The sequence below is a fragment of the Acinonyx jubatus genome, chromosome C1 (genome assembly GCF_027475565.1).
Source record: "Acinonyx jubatus isolate Ajub_Pintada_27869175 chromosome C1, VMU_Ajub_asm_v1.0, whole genome shotgun sequence".
NCBI lineage: Eukaryota > Metazoa > Chordata > Mammalia > Carnivora > Felidae > Acinonyx > Acinonyx jubatus.
The window spans coordinates 189,956,157-189,978,858 of NC_069381.1; the positions used below are offsets into that span (position 1 = coordinate 189,956,157).

Here is a 22,702-nt window from a genome sequence, read left to right on the forward strand (position 1 = left end):
CGAGATCGTGATCTGAGCCGAGGTCGGACACCCAACTGACTGAGCCACCCAGGCGCCCCTGCAAAACTGTTTTTAAGCCATTGTTACTTTGGTTGAAAATAGTCTAAACAGGGGCACCTGGGTGGCTCAGTCAGTTGAGCCTCCGACTCCAGCTGAGATCCTGATCTCACGATTTGTGAGTTTGAGCCCCACATTGGGCTCCTTGCTGTCAGCACAGAGCCTGCTTCAGATCCTCTGTCCTTGCCCCCTCTGCCCTTCCCGTGCTTGTACTCTCTCTCAAAAATAAATAAACATTAAAAATATAGTCTAAATAGGCATGATAGAAGCTACAGTTTAGTTATACAGAGCTCTTAATATTATGTGCTTAACCTTATTTGCCTCATAAAATGAGACAATTAAAAGCAATAATTTTCACAACAATCAATATGTTAATGAGTTCACATTAATAACCATTTTTCCCATCATAAAATAAGCAAAAGATTTTTTAAAGTATCTAAAGTTGGTGAGGACATTGTGAGATGAACACACTCATTCACTGATGCTATTGATTTAAATAAGCGCAAACTTTCTGGAAAGCAATTTGGCAAAATGTATCAAGGGTTTAAAATGTCTATTCGGGGGTGCCTGAGTGGCTTAGCTGGTTGAGCATCCAACTTGATTTGGGCTCATGTCATGATTCCAGGGTCATGGAATCTCTCTGTCTCTCTCTCCCTCTGCCCCTCTTCCCCACTCATGCACACTCTCTCTCTAAAATAAATACATACATACATACATACATACATACATACATACATACATCTATTCCATTTGTCTCAATTATACACACACAGAGAGCAGAAAACATTCTCCATGGTGTGTGTGTGTGTGGGGGGGAGATTGGGGGGGGGACATTAATGATGGTTATCCCTTGATGATGGGATAATAGGTAGTTTTTACTTTGGAATTATATTTAAAAATTTTATCCGCACTGAGAAAGTATTATTTTTATGATTATGGTAAAGATTCTTTCCATCATTTAAGAATATTTATAAAGAATTTTAATAAAATAAATATATTCAGTGAGAACAATACCATATTTTATAAAGAATATAATATCAACTTACTATATTTGTACATGTGTATACATACAAATATATAGTCATTTGTCTAACAGATACATCTATTTTCTAAGGCTGAAAATGAGGTACCAATGAGCTAAGTCTAAAGTCATGTTTATCAATAAGTGTTAGGGTTGTTGGAATATGAATTATGGATTTAAAATCTTTCTCATTTAAATTTCGGTTTCTTAGCACTGGGCTTGTACTACTTTTAAATTCAGAAAAGAACGCTTAAAAATCAAACAGAAAAATCTCTGAAGAGCATGATTATATCATTTTATTCACTGTAGTCAGGTCAGCTTCCTCATTTGTAAATTGAGGGGATTAGACTTGATGTTCTCTAAGGTGTCTCTCAGGCTTAAAAGACTCTAAGGCTGTGAACCGTATAGCACATACCTAATAAATGATTATCAAAACAACGACCATGTCTATTGTAAATCTAAAACAACTCTGACCTTGAGGTTCACGATATAACAAAGAGAGCATGGCCTTAGCATTAAAAGTAACTTGGCTAGCATCCTGGCCGGGTGTCACTTCCCTCATTAGAAAAATGAGGGTAATAACTCTTCTGTCAAAGGATTGGAAAGGGGTTGAAAAGTGGCAACAAGTCTGAAGGCCTTTGCATGCTGGCTGCCTTGGAGTAGATGCTTCCTAAATGATACTTTACACAGTAATCCAAGACCTGGTCGTCTATCTGCCAGACCGCACTGGACCGTCATCAGTTTGTAGTCCCTGGATCTAAACTCCCATTTTGGACCCTGCATCAGAAGCAGAGGGTAAGCTTTGTGAGGGCTGAGCCATTTCAGCTTTGGGAAGTTGAGACAGTGGTTCGGGTGGGACCTGAATATGGCAGGCCATGTCACTGGGTCTCTGGAGTTCTCTTGTCCTGTGGGAAGAGAAGTGGGCAGCACAGGGAGTCAAAGCACAGAGGAGAAGCCTGGTTATGTGTTTGCCTCCGTGCTGGCTTGCTCACCTGCCTGCCAGACCTTCTTCCTTCTCCCTTCCCTTCCTTCAGAAAATATTGCCACTACGTGGCAGTCTCCATGGTTGGCATCAGAGTTTGAATATTAAATAAGATACTGACTCTGACCTTAGGTAGCCTATTATCTGGTAGGAGAGACAGATAATAAAAATCGCAGACCCACCTCATCAGCCCTGCACACAGGGTAAATTGATGGTCCAGAAGTGAGAGAACACAGTGGTTGGAGAGAAGAGTGCGCTTCAGGACATGGTGACAGAAGTCCTACCCAGGACAATTCCCTGAAGGTAATTTTTCTTTCCGGCAGGGATAGATTTTGCTCCAGTAGTCAAGATGTGTTTGAGGTAGGGAGGGGAGCACCCTGTCAGGAACAACACGTGAAAAGATCGAAACACGGCTCCTCCATTAGAAGACCTCATGAAAATGAGCTCCCCACAGAGAAGCATATGAGGTACAGAGAGAAGGGAAATGGGGCTTGCAACCAGATCATGGGGGATGCAGACCAGGCTTAAGAATTAGGAATGACAACTCAACAACAAGAAAACAAAAAACCCGATTAAAGAATGGACGAAGGACTCGAATAGACATTTCTCCAAAGAAAACATACGAATGAATGGGCAACAAACATGAAAAGATGCTCCATTTCAAAAGTCACCAGGGGGTGACAATTAGTGAGGATAATAGAAGTGTTGGTGAGGATGTGGAAAACTTAAAACCTTTGTGCACTGTTGGCAGGAATGTAAAATAGCATAGCCACCATGGAAAACAGTATGGCAATTCCTCAAAAAATTAAAAAATGGAATTACCATATGATCCAGCAATCCCACTTCTTGGTATTTATCCACAAGAATTGAGAGCAGAATCTTGGAGAAGTATTGATACCCCTACACTCACAGCAGCATTGGTCACCATAGCCAAGAGGTAGGAACAACCCAAGTGTCCGTCCATGGGTGAATGGCTAAGCAACATGTGGTAAACATGTACAATGGAATATTATTCAGCCTTAAAGAGGAAGGAAATTCTGACACAGGCTACCACATGGATGAATGTTGAGGACACTGTGCTAAGTGGAATATACCAGTAACAAGAGCACAGATACCGCATGACCCCATTTATGTGAGGTATCTAAAGTTTTCAGGCTCATAGAAATAGAATGGTGGTTGCCAGGGACTATGGGGAGACAGAAGGAGGGAGTTATTGTTTCATGGGTACAGTTTTGATTTTGCAAGGTGAAAAAGTTCTAGAGATCTATCATCACACAACAATGTGAATATAGTTAACACTTAAGTATTGTACACCGAAAAATGACTAAGATGGCAAAGTTCGTGTTATGTGTTTTTTACCACAATAAAAAAGAGAGAATTGGAAACAGTCTCTTGAAGGCAGTGGACCATTCCCTGGAGCATTTTAAAGCTGGGAGACACATGGCCACACTTGCATTTTCCGTAGTAGCCTCTGGGGAAAGCGTTTTCCAGACCAGTGATAGAACAGACCGGAGCCTGGGGAGACCAGCTGGAGGGACTTTGAGGGTCCAGACATGGGCTGATGAGAGTGTGACAAGCTCAGAAAGAAACAGGAAGGAGATGTGGCAGTACGAAGGAATGCAGGTATGGCTGGGAACACTATCATTATTCCGCCTGCGCAATTCTGGGCATTGTCCAACTTGGTGTGTTAGTATATTGCCCAAAGAGATCGTGAGGACTTCCTGTCAGGAATCACGTTAACTGCTTGTGGTGGTTGTTCTCTATGATTCTGAGACAGGGTCCTCTCCCCACTATAATTCCCTCTCTTCCTTTTTTCTCTTTTTTCTGTTTTTTTTTTTTTTTAACAGTAGCACCGATTCCCTAGTACATCATCTTTCATATTCAAAGTTGCAACTCTCCTAAAGCCAGCTAAAGAGAGTCTTAATTCAGGAAATATCTCTAGAAATTCAGTAACTTTCCATTTATTTCTCTTCTATCTGATTCTAGGGAATTTTCCAGTGATTATATCATCCTCCAGAAATGCATCCTGGGTGAAAGCTTTTTGAATCTCCACATTTGAGAAAAACCATTGTAGTGAATGTTTCCCTTCATACCAATGCATTAACATGTGATTTCTGAGACTGGGTGTGTCCCAGTCAGTGGGTGTCTTGAAGGATGAGGCCACCCTCAAAGTCAGGTGCTGGGGGTCAGGATACTTTCCAGTGAGGGACTCTGTCAGGCATACCATGTTCTCAGCACAATTCATATTTTGCCTCAACAAAATAGCATAGTTCTTTATGTTGTTGGCTTTTGGAATTACTTATGAAATGTGGACATCACTGAATACCAAAGGCCAAGAATAATTTCTTCTAAATTAATCATGAGTGACCTTGGTAAAATAACATTGCTTGTTAAAATCATATTTAATATTACAATTTACAAATTATCAAATTTCTTGTTTTTGTCCTTTGATATTTCATTTATTGCTTCCAAGCTTAGGTAAATTACAGTTCCTCTAAAGATATCATAACTACTAGTTTCTGTTTTCTGCTACTTTGCTATGACTTGATTTATATGTTTAACTGTCAAATCTATCTAAAGTGGGTTTTTTGGTGTAATGTAAATTAAATCATTTTTCAATATTGCTAGCGCCAAGAAGTAAATCCAAAGGGAGTTTTCCTTCTCTAGAAAGCAGATCATTTGCATGTTTTGTAAAATGCTTAGCACAGTATAAATTTAACCCATGGGGAAAAAATGTTTTCACTCCACATCTCCCTTGGAAAGTATTTGAAGTACAGCAGTCATATACCTAATTTTCTTTGAAGGAAATTTTGGATAGAATCCAGGAAAACTACCCTTTGTAAAACAGATGAATGTTTCATCTGAAAACTTGGTCCACTTAAAAAAATTAACTGCCAAGCATGTTTAAGTGTCTGTGTTAGTTACTGTGGTACAAATTATATTCAATAGAAGTTTCATGCTGAGAAAAACCATGAAGTACAGAAGATGAATGCCTTCACTGTGATTATTCTCTTCAGGAGCTAGAAAATAACTACTTAGAAAGATTGTGCATGAGGGTAATTGCCGTTTAATGGAGAAAAACTGAGGAAAATAATTATAAGAGTGCAGAAGATATTTCTTAACCATCTGTCATTTAAAAATAAGAAGAAGAAGAAAAAAAAACAGTACACTTTCCAGAAAGACTTGGATGTGATGCCAAAAGGCAATCCTGTGATGCTACACACACAAAAGGACTTCCTGCGAAGAATTCTGGGATGAACTACATGTAGATGACTTCTAGAGCCATCGCCAATATGTGTTTTACTATTGCAGTCAGTCACCTTTATTTGGCATTTCTACGTAGCCAAGGTGGGAGAACACACGCAACTAAGATGTCAGTCATTGGAAGGAGATGCCAATAGAAAGACATTTCCTCCTACCGGGAAAATAAAAGTAGGGCCAATGGAGAAAGGCAACCTTTGAATTTCTTATTTTGTTTAATGCGTTGGAGAAATTTTCGTAACCTAATAAAGGTCTATATTTATGGGGCTAGAAAGGCTTTATTCAGATAATATTTTATTGATGTTCTCTTCTGTCGAAGCTGGGATTCTTAAGTATATTCTTAAGATATTAGCCCCTGCCACATGCCTGTCAGTTCTTCTCCCCTGCCTCAGAGGAGCTGACGCTCTGGAGGCAGAGGAAGGAGCGATTCCGTGAATTATTCAGCATGACTGGTTTGCTGTTGTTCAATAATACAGGATTTAATAACCAGACAAGACAACAATACAAGAGATGTTGTGAGGCAGTATGTGATTAAGGGTGCAGCTGGAAGTAATCTCTCTCTCTCTCCTCTGAATTTCCAGAGCACTTTATCTATGCCTCTCATGGCACTTGCCCCTTTCTCACTGATAGTACTGTTACTTTCTTTTCCCCATACTAGAGAGTGAACAACTGGAGGGCAAGCTCCAGGTCTGACTCATCTCTGATCCCCCTGACAGAGCCTACACCTGCCTAGTGTTGCTGCAAGTAGACATCTGTTATTTGAATCAAACAAGGAACACAGAGAATAAGTTATGAGCGTGAAGGGGATGAGGTGAGATGCGTGGGTTTGTGTGAAGATTCTCATGTCGGACAAAAATAGATTTAAAACCATAAATGCTGGAAGCAAACATTGTTTTTAACCTCTGTAGCATCCATTCATCCTTTTCATGTTGAGAACACATTGATTTTCTTCTGAGGAACCACAGCTCTGCTATTGTATGTCCTTGGTTGGACTGTGATCAAGGGGGCCTACCCTTCCTTGGCCTGGATAATCACACTCTCATGGAGATAGAACTCAGACAGAACAAGGACAAAAATTGCCAGTGACTCATCCCAGTGGTAACCTATCCACTAGGATAATGGAGATCGGCCATTCGGCTGCCATTTCTTGGCAGATTAAAGATGGCCACTCATTCTATATCAGCCTTCTCATCAGGAGGCAGAGTCTATGTTCCCTTCCTTCAATCTGGGCGATATGTCCCTTCCCTGATAGAATAAATGGAAGTGACCATGTCAGTTTCAGTGCCTAGGTCTTCACAGATTGGCAGCTTCTGCTTCTTGTCTCTTGGAAGGTGCACTCTTGGAGCTCTGAACCGCCATTTAAGTCCAGCTACCTGGAGGCCACCATGCTGTGAGGAAGCTGAAGCTAACCACCGGGAGAGATCCTGTGGAGAAGCATGCCCAAACAGCACCCAGCTCTCCTAGCCATCCTGCCCCAAGTGACTAACCTGTGAGTGAAGAATCCTTCCCATGACTCTACTCTCAGAAGCCATCTGACTATAACTGCATGAGTGACCCCAAGAAGAGCTTCCCAGAGGAGTCCATCAAACCCCAAACCATGAGCGATAACAATAAATTGTTGTTTTAAGCCACTAAGTTTTGAGGTGATTTGTTACACAGCAAGATAACTAGAACACATCTAGACCCTGCTTTTCAGAATTCTGTTGTTCAGCTTTCCCTCAAATGCTTCAAAAGAGTCGTCTTCTCCTCTGTTAGAATTATAGTACTGCCTTGTGTTCCTGTAACACGGTCTGATGTTCATAAGCATGCTGATGTGCATCATCTCATCTGTTCTGTACCTCAATTTCTTACCAAATGAGGCTACAAGCTACTTTCATCATAGGGTAGAGATGAGGACAAAATGAATACCTGTAAAGCACTTCAAGCATTGTCTAGGACATGGAGCACCTGGGGGGCTCAGTCAGCTGAGCATCCGACTCTTGATTTCAGCTCAGGTCATGATCCCAGGGTCTTGGGATTGAGCCCTGGATCGGGCTCCATGCTGAGCGTGGAGCCCGCTTAAGATCCTCTCTCACCAGGGGCACCTGGGTGGCTCAGTCAGTTAAGCATTTGACTTTGGTTAAGCGTTCTGACAGTTCGCGAGTTCGAGCCCCGTGTTGGGCTCTGTGCTGACAGCTCAGAGCCTGAAGCCTGCTTCGGATTCTGTGTCTCCCTCCCTCTCTGCCCCTTCCCCGCTCACTCCCTGTCTCCCTCTCTCTCTCAAAAATAAATTAACATTAAAAAAAAATTTTTTTAAGTCTCTCTCTCTCTCCCCACACACCCCCCTCTGCCCCTCTCCTCTGCTCGTGCCCTCTGTCTCTAAAATTAAAAAAAAAAGGGGGGGAGGGGGCGCCTGGGTGGCTCAGTTGGTAAGAGTCCTACTCTTGATTTCGGCTCAGGTCATGATCTCATGGTTTCACGCATTCGAGCCTTGAGTAGGGCTCTCTGCAGTGTGCAGTCAGTGCGCAGAGCCGACTTGGGATTCTCCCCCCCACCCCTCCCCTCTCGCACTCTCTCTGTCTCTCTCAAAGTAAATAAACTTAAAAAAAAAATGGCCTAGCACAAAGTAAATACTTAATGAATATAGCTTTTGTTATTTTTAAAAAGTACTAATCCATATAATAACCCCATGATTTGCAAGGGACTGTTCAGCTTAAACAGGTCAAGTGAGAAACTGCAAACTGGCCATTCACTATTGGCCTGCTCAGTTGAAACAAATATTTGAATTAGTTTCAGCCATTTACAAACCTGATAGACTATCTAGAATCCTGTTCTTTTGTAAAAAAAAAAAAAAAAAAAAAAAGGGACAGTCTCTTAGCCTGGGCTAAGGAGCTGGGCCTGCGTTCCTGCAAGGCGCCTAGTGGCTCTTGCTGACCAGTGAGTTCCCACTTTCCGTGGGGCCCGTGCTGTCTGCTTCACCATTGCCCCCTCACTCCCTACACTGGTTTGAGTTTGTAACTCAAGGAAGACAGCAAAGCCAGGAAAGAAGAAAGGAAGGAAGAGAGGGAGAGAGGAAGGCTGATTTCAGCCACTGGACGTGTTCTTTCGGACTATAGCTACATTGGCAAACATTGTAATAATCAAAACATGCTTTATTTGGTAGGAGGATCAAATACACCTTTATGAAACAAGAACCTATTTCAATCATTAAGACAAAACAAAAGTTTGATTCGGAAAGTGTTTTCATTCAAATGCTTGCAAAATATAATTTCTTGCCTGGGAGATGCCGTCTCTCTTTAGAGAAAACCATGGGGAAAATGTCCAAGAATGTCGCGAAGACAGGCCAAAATATTTTGACTTGAAAAGAAAAGATGCTTTTTGTGGAAAATTTTTGTTTAAATTACTTAGTTCTCTTTTGTAATCTCACTTTTCTGTGTGGTCTCAGTATTACATTTACACCCCCAGAGTTTTTAGAAAAGGAATCTATGTGGAGGGACTCTGTACTCTTGCAGTAATTAAAATCCTTTTAGGATCCTTTGACTTGCTGCTTTGTTCTAAATTACGGGAACGATTTAACTTTCACATTTCATCATGTGGGAGCCTGTATAGCCTGAGTTTCAAGATTCCCTGTCTTCCACCTGAACACATGTGCAAATCCGTCTCCCCTCTCCCATCCCAGTTCAGAAGCAGGGTGATTACGTCCATTGCAAATGGAGGATTGAGGCCATGGCTGTCACCTGCAACCAGCTGAGGACCTGAGTGCAAGCCAGGGCCTCAACGTGTTCTACTAACAGGAGAAAACCGTGATCCCGAAGAAGGAGCCTTTGTTTTGCTAAGGTCCTGGTAGGCGCCTCACAAGGGGAGAAAGTCCACAGTTTATATTTAACAATCTGCCAATCAGTCACGACCTGGGAAAAATGCAGGAACATTAAAGCAGCCCATGTAAAGTTTATTATTAAAGTAATATCAACACAAAGAACAATAGGAAAATAAGAATAATAGAAAAAAGATGACCCATCATCCAAAAAAATAACCAGGTCTAACATTTTGATGTCACTCTTACAAATATTAATAATCATAACGAATGGTTTTGAATTCTGTCTTTTCACTTGACGTGCTGTTGTGAGCATGTTCTCTGTTATTACCTAACCTTAGTAGGCAAGATTGTAATGGCTACAAGATATTTCTAGAGGATATGTCATAATTGATGGGATTGTTTTCCTGATATTTGTGTATTTAATTTGTTACTAATTCTTATAAATAACATGGCTCTGCGCATCATTGTACATAAAGACTTTAATATATTTCGGACCATCTCCATGTGCCAGATTTTCAGAAATGGAATTACAGAATCAAAACACATGGGAAATTTTGTAGCTCTTGTTGCGTATTATTAAATTGTTTTCCAAAATGTTTTAACCAAATTAGATTCCCACCTCAAGCGAATGACAGGGAATGTACTATCACCTCCTTACCAACAGTAGGTATCATCAGTTTTTTAAATCATAAATTGGTTAGCACAGCACTTCACAATTTTAATTTTTACTTCTTTGACTCTACTCAGAAAGAATGTCTTTCCATTTAAGTACTTGTTTTTCATGTTCAATATTAGTCCATGTCTTTTGTGCACTTGAATATAAACCCTTTAGAGTTTTTTCTTATCTTTTTGTGGGCTCTTTATATAAAGTGGTATTAACTTGCTGTTGTATTTGTTGGAAACATACCTTTCTAGTGGTTTGAATTTTTAAAAATATTTTATTCATATGTTGCAAACATAAAGAAACCTCTAGAGAATAATAGAGCAAGCACTCATGAACCTACATCCAACTTAATCAAATAGTATTTTGCTGCAACTTCAGAAATGTCTCAAGAATGAAAAATTACAAATTACCGATTTTTGTAATCTATATGATATTTTTTTGAAATTTGTTGGAGCCTTCCTCTGTGTATGTTGCCAGTTTTTATAATCGCTTCATGTGCTTGCAAAAAAGAAGAAACCGTCTCTGTTTTTACCCTTCCAGGTTCTCCCTATCCCTACTAGATCAAGCCTGCTAGCTTCACTTTCTAAATATTCTTTATCCTTGCCCAAAATTTTTGTCTTCTTGATCTAGTAGTTTCTGAACAAGGCGTTGAACATTTCCCACCATGATTTTAGATTTGTAACTGTCTCCTACCATTCTGTCAGTTCCTGCTTCCCATATGTAGTAACTATGTTGTTGAGCCCATACCATTCATGATGGCACATGGCTTTCCCCCTTGATCCTGGTGTGGCATCCCAGCTTACCTAAGGGTTTGCTTCATATTCTATTTTGTCTAAGACTGTAACTGCTGCACGGGCTTTTAAAAACAGTATTTCCCCTTTACCTCTCCTTGTCTTTAATCTCTCCGCTCTCTTTCCCATTCTCTTTTTTTTCTTTCAAATTTCACGTGGTTTCATTTTAGGCATAATTCAGTGGCTTTCACCTTAGCAGCACATTAAAAATCACCTGAGAGGTTTTTAAAAATATCCACCGCCTACCCTCCCTGCACTCCACCTGTCCCCAAAGATACTAAGTTAGAATTGCTTAGGTTTGTTTTGTTTTGTTTTGTTTTTCACTGTGGTAAAAAAAAACAAATAACATAAAATTTACCATCTGAACCCATTTTTAAGTACACAGTTCAGTAGTGTTAAGTATATTCACCTTGTTATGTGATGGATCTCCAGAACTTTTTCATCTGACAAAACTGAAATTCTATTAAACAACATCTCCCCATTTCCCCCTACCCACCCAGCCCCTGGCACCTACCAGTCCGCTTTCTGTTTTTATGAGTTTAACTACGTTAGTGGAATCATACAATATTTGTCTTTTGCAACTGGCTTCTTTTGCTTACCATAAAGGCCTCAAGGTTGATCCATGTTGTAGCATGTGACTAGATTTTCTTCTTTTTTTTAAGTTTATTTATTTATTTTGAGGCAGAGAGAGAGAGAGAGAGAGACAGAGAGAACTAGTGGGGGAGGGGCAGAGAGAAAGGGAGACAGAGGATCCGAAGCAGGCTCTGTGCTGACAAGCAGAGGGCCCAACATGGGGCTTGAACTCACAAACGGTGAGATCATGACCTGAGCCAAAGTCGGATCTTCTGTCTGGGTTACTGGCCAGGTTACTAATAGGCTTTAGTTGTAAAATCGTGGATAGGTCTGAGCAGGATTGAGATGGCCGGAGCGCACCTGAGTGTTTGGGGCAACAGTATTTACTAACCAGTAAGGAGGTGTTCAGAGGTGATATTAAAGATATCACATCCTAGGGGCGCCTGGGTGGCTCAGTCGGTTGAGCGTCCGACTTCGGCTCAGGTCACGATCTCGCGGTCCGTGAGTTCGAGCCCTGCGTAGGGCTCTGGGCTGATGGCTCAGAGCCTGGAGCCTGCTTCCATTCTGTGTCTCCCTCTCTCTCTGCCCCTCCCCCGTTCATGCTCTGTCTCTCTCTGTCTCAAAAATAAATTAAAAAAAAAAAAAGTTAAAAAATAAAATAAAATAAAATAAAATAAAATAAAATAAAATAAAATAAAATAAAATAAAAAAGATACCACATCCTAGAATAGCATGGGTACTAATCAACAGTAACAGACACTAACCATAAGCAGCCTCTTTGCTCACACCAGTGCCATACTGGATAAATATCAGCCCCGGTCTGCAGGTGGCTAATCTCTTGGTCTTACACTTGGTTATTTGAAATGGTTTCATTTTTGCATACACATAGCAAGAGTTTAGCAGTGTAGACATCTATGTTTCTCAGTTCCTTGAAGCTATTACTTCACTGGCTTTTTTGTGTCATCTGATGGGAAGACTGTTGCCTAATTGCACAGCCTGTCTTTTACTTATGATAGCCCTTAAGATTTTCTTGTTGTCCTTGCTGTTTTGAACTCACCCTGCAATTTAACTTTTTCATCTTTTTGGTACGTACAATACACTTTCAGTCTGAGGATTTTGGCTCTTTCCCTTCATTTTCTTCTTCTGGAATCCTTGCAATAGATCCTCAGTACCGCTTCATCATTCTTTCCTATTTTTCTTTTCTTTGGCCAGGAACTGGGTGAATTTTTCTCTTCCAATTCTCTCTTTAAATATTTCCAGCCTAAAATTCATCCTTTCAATTGATCTTTTAATTTTAATGTCTATATTTTCTATTTCTATTTTTTTCTCTTTCAGATCCACCTGTTTCTTGTTTCATTATTGATTTTTTTGTTTCAAATTTTTGTGCTTTTTATTGTTTATTTTTGAGAGAGAAAGAGAGAGAGAGAATGAGTAGGGGAGGGGCAGAGAGGGGGGACAGAGAGTCTGAAGCAGGCTCTGCGCTCTAAGCACAGAGCTTGGACGCAGGGCTCTGACTCACAAACCATGAGATCATGACCTGAGCCAAAGTCAGATGCTTAACCAGCTGAGCCACCCAGGCACCCCTGTTCTTTTTGAATACAAAGGTTACTTTCACTTATCTCTTTGTGCATCATCAGCATTTTTTATTTTGAATTCCTTGTTGAATAATTTCATAAAATCAATTTTATCTAGAGTGGGAAAGTAGGACTCACACTCTTTCTTATGTTAGATATTTTAATATGGTTTTGGAATTTTATTTTTCAGGAGGTTCATTTTTAATAGAAAAGTGCTTAATCTTTTATTTTATTTCCTTCTCTTTCCCTCCATGATCACGCCTTCCTGTGTGACTATATTGCTTTTGTGCCTCACAGCACCCCGGCACCCCCAATTCAGAACTGAGTACACAGTAGTATTTTGGTATTCCTGGTTAACTTTGTTATTGTAGATGTCACAGATTCCCTCTCAACACCAAGCTTGTCTGAATTCCTACTTCCCAACATTTGCAGCTTTTTAACGAATCCATACCTCTAAGCAATGTGTGAGCAACCTTCCTTCAGTCTCCTATGACAAGGGGGGGCTCCAGCTTGGTCTGTGTCCTCAAAGATCTGCTAGAGGTGGTTAGTCTTCATGAACCTGCGGGAGCTGAAGCCTTGGGTACCTCACAGACTGTGAGGTCATGACCTGAGCCACATCAGGAGTCCGACATTTAACCGACTGAGCCACGCAGGCACCCATTTTCCCTTTTAATGTCCTATTTACTATTGCTGTGGGTTGTAACGGGTGTGGGGACAGAGGTAGGAGGGGACATTTTGTCAAGCATGAGGTTGCTGCACCACTTGACTGGACATTGGTTGTTTACTTCTGCTTGAATTTAATATGCGAAGTTTGGGAGTTCTGTGATCAAATATTACGCTGCTCTTCTTTTGATTCCTCTTCATACTTCCGAACTCAAAGAACCCTCTCCTCCTGATGTTGGATAAATGTTCACTTTGTCTACTTTGTCTGCAGGCTTTACTATTTTATTTGAACCTTTCGTTTTTAAATACCACTTGGAACACATTTGATTATAGAGTATGAGATGAGGAATTTCTTCTTAAAGAGCTAAGATCTTCTCAACCCCCTTTATTGAAAAATCCTCTCTTTTTTCATAAATTTCTAAAGTATTCTATATACTAGGATTTATTTCTGAGCTATCTGTTCCGTTCTATTAACTTACTTCTCCAGTCATTTTCCAATAGCATCTGTTTGAATTATTGCAGCTTTTATTTATTTTAATATCAGGTAGAACTAGTCAAATACAAAATAAATATTTGTACTAAATTGGAGGAAAATTTATAGGAGCATGACATACATTAATATGTTATTTTTTTAAATTTTTCTTTAACATTTATTCATTTTTGAGAGTGAGAGAGACAGAGCATGAGCGGGGGAGAGGCAGAGAGAGAGGGAGACACAGAATCTGAAGCAGGCTCCAGCCTCTGAGCTGTCAACACAGGGCCCGACATGGGGCTCGAACTCACAGACTATGAAATCATGACCTGAGCTGAAGTCAGATGCTTAACCGACTGAGCCACCCAGGTGTCCCCAATATGTCATTTTTAAAATCTCCCTTTAAAATGGTTTTGATTTTTTTTCTTCTGGGCTACATTCATTTTTAAAGGTCATTCTAGCTTTTTAATTCTTTCTTTTTCTTTTTCTTTTTTCCTTTATTTCTTAGAAATAATTATTGGTGGTCCACGGGACAACTCTATCTTGTTACTGTTTCCTATGTTGGCTAGAATTTCCATCTCTCTTTTTCTTATTGGTGAAAGTATTTAAAGACACAAATGTACATCTTTGTTTCTGAAAGAACCTCTTGCCCTTTTCAAAAAGCTATGTTCAAGTTTTATTTGAAAGCTATTAAGTAGTGTTTAGTTTTTAGTTTTTAATGAAAACATGGCAGGGTTCGTGGAGTAAGGAGGACACACACACAGGAGGCCGGCAACGAGTCGGGATGAGATTTTGGAGATCTTACGTGTTGGGCTCAAGAATTTGGCATTTCAACACTACAGGAAGTGACAATCCAAGTTCCACGTTTGTCCTTAAAAACTCAACTTCCGGAACACACGAAATTCCTGTAAAGCTCTTTCTGCGCTACAGCGCAAGGAGCACAATGTTACATTTGAGAATGACTATTTGTTCATTTCCTGCAAGGCATGTTTGAATGTAAAATGGGAGGAAAAGCCTTGTATTTAAGTTCCTTCCTGATTTTTTTTTCCTTAAAGGGAAGGGGGAACATTACATATTCGTCTTCCATGGTTGAACACCAGCAAAACCCCACACCTATGCTCCACTGTAAAACACAGTCACAGAAGCAGTGCTGTTTTCTATTGCTCGGTTTTGTATTGCTTAGAAAAGCCAAGTTCCAAGTGGTCAAGAGTCTTTGTGATGTTATTTAAAACCTGAGAAATCTGTAGTTAAGTTGAAAGGGCGCTTTTTTTTTTTTTTCTTAAATCTTGGGTTCAATTTTTCTTGGTCTCAGGCCCAGTGTATCAACAGTGGTGAGTCAGAAGGGATGCCTGAAATAGTTCATGTGCAGTTATCTGTGTTTGTGTCTTATCTCCCTAGGATGGCCAGGACTGGCTCTTATTCATCTATTTATTCCACAAAATCCCAGCAAAGTGTTCCTGGAGTAAATGTTTGCCGAATTATATTAAAAAGGTTTTAACTCATCTTTCAAAATTGGGAGACAACAAGTAGTGTTTTATGATGTGCACATTGATGTGAATTTATGGCTTATAGTTAGAATCCTAAGGCCACGAGCAACCCAGAAATGCCCTGTCCCTTTCCTTGACTGGGAGAAAGTGTTGCCCAATAAATGGAATTAGCCGATGATGAAAAAGTTCTAGTAAAGATATTTTTCAAAATATGAATAGCAAAGGAAAAACATGTAGAATACATACACACAGAAAGTGATTTTCCTGGTCTGGAAAAGCCAAATGACGCATGAAACAGTGATATCCCTCTTTTGGGGGTAAGATAGAATAATAGATGCACAGTCACTGAGCCCCTTTTCCAAAACCCTTAAAAAATGAAAAATAAGTTAGCCTAAGTAATATACTAGCAACGTGTAAACTAAGGAAGGCCACACATTTTGAAGAAGGTCATCCTGCAGTAGAATGAGAAGGTTTAAGGAGGCTTCTCACTTCTGACTTCTCCCCCACCCTCCACAGGCCATGGTGGCCTCCAGAGCACTTCTCAGAGGTGCCACAAGTATTCCTATAAGAGCGTCTATTGACCATACACATGGGTATCAAATCCAGACAGCATAAGAAGTTGGATAGGAAAGGTTGAGGCAAAATTGTTACTGAAGGATGTCATTAACGCCAACTGAAAAAGAAGGTATGCCCTAGGTATGTTTTTGCAAGAGGTAAGTTGGGGTTGCTCTAAACTAAAGAAACAGGCACACCTGGGTGGCTCGGTCGGTTGCGTGTCTGACTTCGTCTCGGGTCATATCTCACAGTTTGTGAGTTCGAGCCCCACATTGTGTATTTGAAAATTGCTAAAAGAGCAGATCTTAAATATTCTCACACATGCACACACACAAATGGTAATTATGTGAGGTGATGGATGCATTAATTAACCTAATTATGTTGATCATTTTGCAATATATACCTATATCATATCATACCACTGTTCACCTTAAACTAACACAATGTTATATGTCAATTACATCTCAATAAAGCTGGGGCGAAAAGGCATGGCTCTCAATTTGCTAATGAGTCTGGTGGTGGAGCTTCTTCCAATCATTCAACATTTTTGCAGCACTTGTGTGGCATGAATACATGACAGGAAGGCAGAGAGTTTACCAAATGAATGGTGCTGCTAACTCCATGTGGTGGGGTTTAGGAAGCCGTGTTTGTGGGTTGGATGGCCTGGGAAGGCATCGCCAGAGTACTCATGATTTGGTGGGACTCATGGAATGTGTCGGATTTGGACTGGAAGAGAAAGAGAAGGTGATGGCTGGAAGTGCAAAGGCATGAGTAGGAGACCTAAGAGAAGTCAAGCAGTCAAGGGAGGTTTGGGCCAGGTTGGGGACACCCGTGGGGTTAGGAAATGTGGGAGGGAAGAAAAAGTATGGTAGGCAGAATAATGCCCCCCCCCCCAAGATGTCCATGTTCTAATCCCCAGATTCTGTGAATATGTCACCTTCCATGGCAAATGGAGCTTTACATGTGTGAGTTAGTTGAGGCTCTTGAGAGGGAGAGATCGTCCTGGATTATCAGGCTGGGCCCGGTGCAGTCACAAGGGTCCTTGTATACAAGAGGGAGTCAAGAGGGTCAAAGAAGGAGATGTGACCACAGAAGCAGAGGCTGGAGGGATGGGGGGAAGAGGCAATGAGCCACAGAATGCAAGCAGCCTCTAGAAGCTGGAAGAGGCAAGGAAATGGATTCTTTTCTAGAGCCTCCAGAAGGAATGTGGCCCTGCCAACACTTTGGTCTTAGCCCAGTGAGACCCATGTTAAACTAACTTGCAGAACTATAAGACAACAAAGTTGTGTTGTTTTGGTAATTTGTTTCAGCAGCAACAGGAAACTAATACAAAACAGAAGTAACATTGAGGGATCCTTTAAAAAATCTTTACATCTTTTAGAAGCTGGGACTAACCTTACTACCATTTTACCGGGAAGAAAGTGAGGCTTGGAGAGAGAGTGCAATCGTCCAGGATCTTATACACAGCAAACCACGAAGCAAAGTTCCAGCCGGTCCTACCTGACCCCCAGACTGCTGCCCTCTCTGGGTGCCAGGCTGCCGCTGGCACTCGGGAGACCATGAAGTGGCCTGGGCAGGACAGGTAGGGACTTGATTCCGAGGTGTGTAGCCCCATGGAGTGTGAATCCCCACAGCTCCAGGACAGAATGCCTCAGACACAGTGGCTGCCCAGTCAGCACTGATTGTCGGAAAATAACACCAATGACAAAATGTCGCTCCAGCCTTACCTGTGATTCCACACATTCTTCCTCACCCCAAGGTGGATTCTGGTCAGGGAAAGAGTGTTTGTCCAGAGGCCAGGCAAAATGGAAGAAAGTGAGGGAAGAGAAAGGGAAGGAGAAAAAGAGAGTGGAGGGGTGAGGGGTGGGGGGCACTAAAAACAAATTTTATGTACGTCTACTTTGGCTCAGGGTCGCCAGGCTCAGAGGAGCCCCTGCCATGTCAGTGAAGGGGCCAGTCAGATCTTTCCCCATCGGCTTGGTCTTTCCTTTCCAAATGTTAGAATCTGAATGTCCTTTTCTTTAAGAAAATCTGTAGAATTACTTGAAATGAAATTTCTCTTTGCTCTGTAGTTCTCTTGTGCCATGTTAAACTGATCATTAAAACCAAATATATACCTTAAAAGAATATATTTTATGCTATGTGAATTATATCTCAACTTAAAAACAAGTTCAGGCTATTTAGTTAAGAACCCCAGAAGGAATTAAAGTCAATGTTGAAATGTACTCTAAAATCAAGACAAGAGTCACTGTTTGAACAAAGGTTACATTTTACACAGCATGTCAAAGGAAAATTGTATCTGCTGTATGACAATCACTCTGGAAAATCCCTTGAATTGCCCAAGGTATAGTAATAGTCAGGGTTAGGATATTCTTTACCATTTCTTCTTTTTTAATTTTTTTTTCTTCTTTGAGAGAGAGAGAATGAGTGGGAGAGGGGCAGAGAGAGAGGGAGACAGAGAATCTGAAGCAGACTCCAGGCTCTGAGCTGTCAGCACAGACCTGACAAGGGGCTCAAACTCATGAATTGCAAGATCATGACCTTAGTCGAAGTTGGACCTTAACCAACTGAACCACCCAGGTGCCCCCTTTACCATTTCTTAATAAATGTAGCACAGCCAGCTTTTCTTCCAGGAGTCCATCACTGTTTCTATTGCTAGGGTAACAGATGAAGTTGTTGGCTTGCACTTCAGCCCTAGATTGTGTGAAAAATACAATTGGAGTGTGCAGAGTTGACTTGTCAGAAATTAAAGACATACATGATGCGATTTCATTGTCTTGTTAAATTCTACTATTTACCTCAGATTATTTCACTTCATCACTTTCCTCACTTCTGTTCAGCTTGTGATTAATTTCAACTATCTAGTCCTAGTGAACCTTTCTGTATATTATACATGCCCCTGCAAAAAAAGGAAACCCTTCCGTATAGATAACATAATCTTGACATTTTCATACATTTCCTTCTAATCTTTTTTTTCCATCTTTTTAAATACAGTTGAAATCATTCTGTACAAATTGTTGCACATTTTCATTGTTTTTAGTTTTCTGATATTATAAGTAACGCTGCAGTGAACATATATGAACAGAATTCTTGGCCTTTCCAGCCGTATGTTTTTCAGTTGTGAAATTTTGAAATAACAATAGATTTAAATTTTTGAAACAATTACAGGAAAATTGCAAGTACTGTTCAAAAAATTTTATTTTCCCTAATCATGAGAGTAAGTTGATATCAACCTGCTAGCATGTCACCCCTAAATATTTCTCTGTGTGTTTTCCTAAGAACACTCTCCTACATGACCATAAAATAACAACCAAAATCCAGAAATTAACACTGACACTCCACTACCACTTAATAATACTTAGAGCTCAGAGTGCCTGGGTGGCTCAGTCGGTTGAGTGTCCGACTTCGGCTCAGGTCATGATCTTGCGGTCTGTGAGTTTGAGCCCCACGTCTGGCTCTGTGCTGACAGCTCGGAGCCTGGAGCCTGCTTTGGATTCTGTGTCTCCCTCTCTCTCTGCCCCTCTCCCACTCATGCTCTGTCTCTCTCTATCAAAAATAAACATTAAAAAAATAATACTTAGAGCTCATTCAAGTTTGACCAACATTACATTCCAACCATTCCATTACAGCAGAAGCATCCAATTCCAAATCAGGTATTACATGTGGTTGCCGTATCTCTTTAGTGGCCTACATCCTGGAACATTGGTTCGGCCTTTTTTTTTTTGTTTAAACATTTATTTATTTTTGAGAGACAGAGACAGAGCATGAGCTGGGAGGAACAGTGAGAGAGGGAGACACAGAATCTGAAGCAGGCTCCAGGCTCTGACCTGTCATCAGAGAGCTCGATGCACGGCTTGAACCCACGAACCTTGAGATCATGACCTGAGCTGAAGTCAGATGCTTAACTGACTGAGCCACCCAGGAGCCCCTGGTGCAGCCTTTTTTTGTTCTCATTGGCTTCACACTGTGGAAGAGTCCAAAACCGTTATGTTGTAGAATGATCCTCAGTTTGGGTTTAATTGCCGTTTCCTCATGATTAAACTTGAGATTAGCATGGATTTTTGGCAAGAAGAGCACAGAACTGATGCTGAGTTCTCTCTGCATCCTACCAGGTGGTGCATGATTTAACTCTGTCCCGTGACTGATGACGGCCACTTTGATCATTTGATTAAGATAGTGTCTGCCAGACCTCTTCATTGTAAAATTACTCTTTTCCCCTTTGTAGCTGATAAATATCTTGTGGGATGGTCCTTCAAAAGTATGAAAAAAATCCCATTTCTTATTAAACTTGCAACTGATTTATTCATCCATGTATACCAGTATGGACTTGTGGATTCTTGTTTTAGATGTTACATTGTAATTCACTTTTTTCATCATTTATGTTGATGCTCAGATTGTCCCTGATTTGGTAGTTGGAAGCTGTCCAGCTGACTTTTGTGTCCTTAACATGACCACTTTATTCTTTAAGTACCTTTTTGTTTTCTGGTATAGCAAAATATTCTAGGCTTGCTTTGTACTTTCCTTGTACCAGCCCTAGAATCAACTATTTCTCCAAGGAAACCTGATTTCCTTTACTGGGAAATGGTGTTTGGAAGGCAAGATCTGGTCACTAGATGTACTTCTTGCTACTGGGGTGTCACTGGCCAGTAGACAGCACAAACACACCCACAGGCAGACGTTTACATCTAGAATTATTTCTGACCTTACCTATATATATTGAAAACCATCAGTTAACAGTGATACACCCAATTCCAATTCAATGTCTTTTCAAACTATTCTGTAGGAAAAACCAGGCTTGCATTATCTTTTTTTGTTAAGGGTGCATATTTATTTTTTATTTTTTTAATATAATTGTCAAATCGGCTTACATACAACACCCAGTGCTCAACTCAACAGGTGCCCGCCTCAATGCCTATCACCCATTTTCTCCTTTCCCCCACTCCCCATCCACCCTCAGTTTGTTCTCAGTATTTAAGAGTCTCTTGTGGTTTGCCTCCCTCCCTCTCTGTTTGTAACTATTTTTCCCCTTCCCCTCCCCCATGGACTTCTGTTAAGTTTCTCAAGATCCACATATGAGTGAAAATGTATGATATTTGTCCTTCTCTGACTGACTTATTTCACTCAGCATAATACCCTTCAGTTCCATCCATGTTGCTGCAAATGGCATGATTTCATTCTTTCTCATTGCCAAGTAGTATTCCATTGTATATGTAAACCACAACTTCTTTATCCATTCATCAGTTGATGGACACTTAGACTCTTTTCATAATTTGGCTATTGTTGAAAGCGCTGCTATAAACATTGGGGTATATGTGTCCCTATGAATCAGCACTCCTGTATCCTTTGGATAAATTCCTAGTAGTGCTATCACTCGGTTGAAGTGTAGTTCTATTTTTAAGTTTTTGAGGAACCTCCACACTGTTTTCCAGAATGGCTGCACCAGCTTGCTTTCCCACCAGCAGTGCAAGAGGGTTCCCATTTCTCCACATCCTCGCCAGCATCTATAGTTTCCTGATCTGTTCATTTTAGTCACTCTGACGTGTGTGAGGTGGTATCTCAGTGTGGCTTTGATTTGTATTTCCCTGATGATGAGTGATGATGAGCATCTTTTCATGTGTCTGTTGGCCATCTGAATGTCTTTGGAAAAGTGTCTATTCATGTCTTCTGCCCATTTCTTCACTGGTTTATTTGTTTTTCAGGTGTGGAGTTTGGTAAGTTCTTTACAGATTTTCGATACTAGTCCTTTATCCGATATGTCATTTGCAAATATCTTTTCCCATTCTGTCGGTTGCCTTTTAGTTTTGTTGATTGTTTCCTTTGCAGTGAAGAAGCTTTTATCTTGATGAGGTCCCAATAGTTCATTTTTGCTTTTAATTCTCTTGCCTTTGGAGATGTGTCAAACAAGAAATTGCTGCGGTAAGGTCAGAGAGGTTGTTGCCTGCTTTCTCCTCTAGGGTTTTGATGGTTTCCTGTCTCACATTTAGGTCTTTCATCCATTTTGAGTTTATTAATTGAAGAAGAAAACCAAACTGGGAGGCATCACAATCCCAGACTTTAGCCTCTACTACAAAGCTGTAATCATCAAGACAGTAAGGTATCGGCACAAAAACAGACACATAGACCAATGGAATAGAATAGAGAACCTAGAATTGGACCCACAAATATATGGCCAACTAATTTTTGACAAAGCAAAAAAGAGTATCCAATAGAAAAAAGACAGTCTTTTTAGCAAATGGTGCTGGGAGAACTGGACAGCAACATGCAGAAGAATGAAACCAGACCACTTTCTTACACCTTGCATTATCTTTTTAAAAAATTTTTTTAAATGTTTATTTAGTTTTGAGAGATAAAGAGAGACAGAGAGAGAGTGCACAAGCAGAAGAGGGACGGAGAGAGGGAGACAGAAAATCCGAAGTAGGCTCTAGGCTCTGAGCTGTCAGCACAGAGCCCGATGTGGGGCTTGAACTCACGAGCTGTGAGATTCTGACCTGAGCCAAGTCGGACACTTAATCAACCGAGCCACCCAGGCACCCCCAGACTTGCATTATCTTTAAAATATTTTCTTATTTGATCAGTTCCCTATATGTTACTAGACTGGGTTGAATGGTTGCTCCCCCCCGCCCACCCCGCAAAGACATGTCCACATCCTAACCCCTAAAACCTGTGAATGTGACTTTATTTGGAAAAGGGGGCTTGGGGATTATGAGTGAGGCCTAAATCCAATGGCCACTGTCTTTAGAAAGGATATACACATGGACACCTGGATGGCTCAGTTGGTTAAGCGTCCAACTTCGGTTCAGGTCATG

The 22,702-nt window shown here is 40.7% G+C and overlaps 1 protein-coding gene and 1 long non-coding RNA gene across 2 annotated transcripts in view; both read left to right on the top strand.

The window, feature by feature from the left end:
• Nucleotides 1-22,702, top strand: part of LOC128311886 (uncharacterized) — a 47,938-nt gene that overhangs the window by 22,527 nt on the left and 2,709 nt on the right. The gene's annotated exons all lie outside the window — the stretch shown is intronic.
• LOC128314114 (uncharacterized) lies at nt 906-6,956 on the top strand. The gene is made up of 2 exons (XR_008295537.1): nt 906-3,683; nt 6,653-6,956. It is a non-coding gene; the product is annotated as an uncharacterized LOC128314114 (long non-coding RNA).